Here is a 4,590-nt window from a genome sequence, read left to right on the forward strand (position 1 = left end):
AAACACACACACACACACACACACACACACACACACACACACAGAAGATTATATCTGAGATGAAATTTGGCATGAGGTGAAAGCTTTGCTTATGTTGATGGAGATATGGAGATATGGTCCACATCTGTATTGCAGTTCGCCCGGGTGTACCACTCGGAAGCAATCCAAAAACCGTGTTCAGCCATGTTTGATTCTATTAAGGACCAATGGGAAGCCTTTACCTCAGCCTGCAACCAATAGCAGTTTCCTAAATTTTTGTTTTTACATTTAATATCGGACACTATTTTCGAATACCAACCATATCCATGAAAAATCTTTTTTTTTAAAAAAAGGTTAATGCCGCTTTCAGACCAAGAGCGAACTACACTGCCTGGTAGCGGAGGTAGCAGAAGAGGTTTCGCCTTGAATTCGCTGTATTCGCTCTGGACGCGGCATTGTCATGTTTGATTTAGCTAATCACATAACGGCTCTGGCTTGACAGCCTGGGACATTCGGAGATGTGAACATTCCAATTGGTTTTCGCCAAACCGCATTAGAGCTCATTACCATAACATTAGCTTGACTTTAATCGTTACAATTCGCTCTGGTCAATCAGTTCGCTCCACACCTGGCGAATTCGCTCTGGTAGTGCTGGTCGCGCACCCTCCGTAGAGAAATAATGACTTCCATCGCTCCGTTTGCGTTGGTCGCAGGAGTGAACAAGGCATAATTGGGGGGTGGGGGATTGATGTGGCTTACAGCTACTACATTGCCAATGGGGGCCCTGGGTTGTTTTCTTGCCTTGCCCCGTCTCTCTCTCTCCCCATCGTTTCCTGTCTTCTCTTCACTGTTTTGTTAAAATCAATTAAAAAGGCACAGGTGGGTCATACAGCATATCCACTTGTGCAAGTAGAATGAGCTAGAAAATAACAAAACCTAATCAGCGAGAAATGCTATCAAAAATTCTTGTCAAATCAAACAAACAGGTGTTGCTACAATGCATCCAACTCCTATATCAGTTGATGCAGAACTCAGGTAGGCCTTCTCATTGTATTGATGTATGTATAAATAATCTAAGTCGTCAGTAACTGAAATTATTAGTGGAAACCAATATATGTACAATGTAACTAGGTTCGTGATTTTTTTTAACTCATTTTTACAATTTATCATTTTTTAATGGTTTATCGACTTTTCCATTTCTCAGACAAATATCTGTGGCTAGTCCAGAGTCTATGCTTTCAGAGGGGGTTAAGGGTTGTGTGCTGTACGCATCAGACTCTAGTGTGGTTCCATGACAAGGCCTCTCTCATTCAGAGTTGGGCTGCTTCTTGAAAAAAATGGGGATAACCACCCTAAAGAACAGAGCATACAGCTGAGCTCTCTCACTGTCTCTGAAGTAATCGAACATCTCTCTTCTCCTGACATGGATGATCAGGGCCGTGGACAACTTTGGCCAGGCCCTGCTCAAAGTCATCTGAACAATCATATACAATACGTGTAATGAACCCGTACAAAGCAAAATGGCAGTCTGCATTGTTTAAAATGAGTTTTGATTTAATGACATATATACAGTATATCAAAATATAAGTAAAAGTAAATAAATGTAAGTAATAGTATAAGTTAAATAAGATGGTTGATCTGCAAAATAATATCTTAATATAAAGTAGGGCCTAACAAAACTGCCACATGTCTACTCTATACCCAAAACTACTTAGACTTGACTATAGAGTCATTTACAGCCTAATGTGTACCCAATTCTGCCCCCCCTGTCTCCATGCATCATCCACCTGTGGGTGTAGAATGAGATTCAAACTTAATGAGCATGGAATGTTATGAAAATGCTTGCCAAATCAAACAAACCGCAGTGCACTGAAATGAAACATACAGGATATTTGATGCACAACTCAGGTACTCATTGTGTTGATATGCCGTATGAATAATCTGTAGTGTCTGTTAGTCAAATTACCTGAACTATATTAGCACATTTTTAGAATAGTTTATGGAGTCTTCAATTTACAGACCAAGATATTTGGCCTGTCGAGAGTCAATGATTTCAGAAGGAGAAGGATTGTGTCCTGTATGTTTCAGAGTCTGGATGACAAAGCCTCGCTAATTAAGTTGTTTCTTGAAAATTGGAGAAAATGACCACCCTGAAGACCGGAACATACAACTGTGGTCTCTCACTCTCTCTCTGATGTAACTGAACATCTCTCTTCTCCTGATCATTCAGGGCCGCTGACAGCTTTGGCTGGGCCCGAGACAAAATTGTCTTGCGCAATCAATGTAATGGGGACCAAATTCTGGCCCCGCCTGTCTCCCTGGGTCCGGGACAGCTGACCCCTTTGTCCCCCTCCTGTCGGCTTCCCTGTGGGGATCAATCCCTGCCTAATTGCTTGCAGTTGCAGGCCGCTTGTTGCCTCTTGTGAACCCCCTTTGAAAATGAGTCATTTGTTTTCGGCTTGTTTTGAGAAACAGTCTGGCCGTGGAGAGATGAAAGTGAAAACTGAAAGTGAAAGATGCAATAGATGGTCGAGTGAGTGAGTGACCCATACCCCGTTTGGATTTGGATATGTGCGACCATGTTGGAGAGCTAGCAGGGTGCACAAATGATGTGGTTTGCCCAACAGAAAAAGACAAATACAGAAACATTCGAATACAAAATACAAATGAAAAAAAATAAGATTATTGATTAACACACAGGTGGCTTCTGAACACAGGCAAAAACAATGAACAGACAAACATTGTTTGCAAACTCTCCAAATAGCAAAATGGTATCTGATGAACCTGGATGAACAGTTTATTGTGTCCCTGCTCTGCTGCATATGATTACAAACATTATCCACAGTTGTACATTTCAGCTATAGAGCTATACATTTCATGAAGGTATACAAACTAGTGCCATATTTAGCCAACCCACTCTGACACTCACTTACATACATGTTCGTGAAAATAACTGTTTTTACCGCTAAAATATAGTACAGTGGCCTACAGTTTTTCCTGAAGATGAACACCCCTATGCATTGACATCCCCATGCGGTGGTATCTTTTGTTTCATGAAGATGCATCTTTTTTATCTGACAATGAACTTGTACACATATTATGATTTTTTTATTGTCCTGTGTTGTTGCATTTGTTAAATTGTACTGTGTTGTTTTATTGCATTGCAAATGAATAGTAAATACACATCGATTTGTACATGAAATTGCCGTGGAATTGGTTGGATTCATTTATATTGAAAGTCCACTGAGAACTCCCTTCATCTTAGCAATAGAGACTGTGAGATCAGATGGACCATGTGCTCTCTAAACTGCTCTGGATGTCTCGTTTACCGAACTTGGAGCAGCATGACTAGTTGTACACAGTGTACCGTACCTATACCTTAAGTGTGCGTGGGTGTGTGTGCGTACATGTCTATGTCCATGAGAGCAATACCCTGAACAGCAATAGGTGAATATGATATTTAAGAAATGAGAGGGAAGTAACTGATACTGTATATCAGTGTCATACAGTATATAGTATGATGATTCTGCAGACTCTGGATTTAATAACCTCAAAGAAGGAACTCCACTTCCTGTCGGCCCTGTCGTGACTCCCACGGTAGGGCACTTACACTGCTACGCCGGCCACCCAGGTTCCATTCAGACCCGGGTCATTTGCCGATCCCTCCCAGTCTCTCTCTCTTCCCATTGATCTCCTGTCCCTCTCACGGTCCTATCGTAAAAACAATAATGGCTCAAAAAATATAATTTTTTCATTTATTTTATTATTTTTTTAAAGAAAAAGAAGTCCTTGAATTACAGCTTCAACATTGCTTACAACTACACACTTTGGATTGCATGACCTGGATGAATAACATTCTTCACATCCAAAGCTGGTTCCAACCTACAGTATTAAATTGTGCCACACATGAGTAAGAGGAGGGATTGCTACGTAAGAGGGGGGATTGTTGTCCATCAGTTTCAGCAGAAAGCTGAATACATGCAATGTATTGAGGGAACATTTCTGGGACCCCCTTCTACCTTGGGGGCCTGGGACAACTGACCCATTGCCCCACCCCACAAGCTTCCCTGATGATATCAAACAGCTACCAGACACAGAGCGGGCACTTCAAAAGTAGGCTAACTATATGGGCAGTCTGAAAGTGTAATTAAAGTACACACATAGGGGAGCAACATTAAAGTACAGACATACTCTCTTCAGCTGGATGTTACTCTGAAATAGCTAGGGAGATAGGTGACCCGATACTTCAGTTTGTGATACAAGCGCCAGAATCGGTACAGATACTCCTTAGACATTACTATTTTCAAAAAGTACGCGGGCCACTTCAAATTCAAGATGGTTGCCCATTTTCCAATATGGCCGCAATACAGATATAAATTGGCGGGACTCACTAGTTCGACGCCTTTTCGTGACTTACCGCTTACGTCATATGACCCTAAACCTAATCCTAACCTTAACCCTAAACCTAACCCTAAACCTAAACCTAACCCTAACCTTAACCCTAACCCTAACCCTAATCCTAAACCTAACCCTAACCTTAAATCGCTTGTTTGAAATGTTTGATTACCATGTGAAGTCACGAGAGGGCGTCAAACTAGTGGGTCCCATAAA

General features: G+C 41.5%; 1 protein-coding gene across 1 annotated transcript in view; it reads left to right on the forward strand.

The window, feature by feature from the left end:
- LOC134452949 (15-hydroxyprostaglandin dehydrogenase [NAD(+)]-like) overlaps positions 1 to 3,181 on the forward strand; it is a 15,435-nt gene extending 12,254 nt beyond the window's left edge. Inside the window, exon 7 of the mRNA XM_063203638.1 lies at positions 1 to 3,181. This exon is cut by the window's left edge and continues 233 nt beyond it. The gene's annotated coding sequence lies outside the window, so the exon portion shown is untranslated.
- Positions 3,182 to 4,590: the final 1,409 nt, after the last annotated feature.

The sequence above is a fragment of the Engraulis encrasicolus genome, chromosome 7 (assembly GCF_034702125.1).
Source record: "Engraulis encrasicolus isolate BLACKSEA-1 chromosome 7, IST_EnEncr_1.0, whole genome shotgun sequence".
Taxonomy (NCBI): Eukaryota; Metazoa; Chordata; class Actinopteri; order Clupeiformes; family Engraulidae; genus Engraulis; species Engraulis encrasicolus.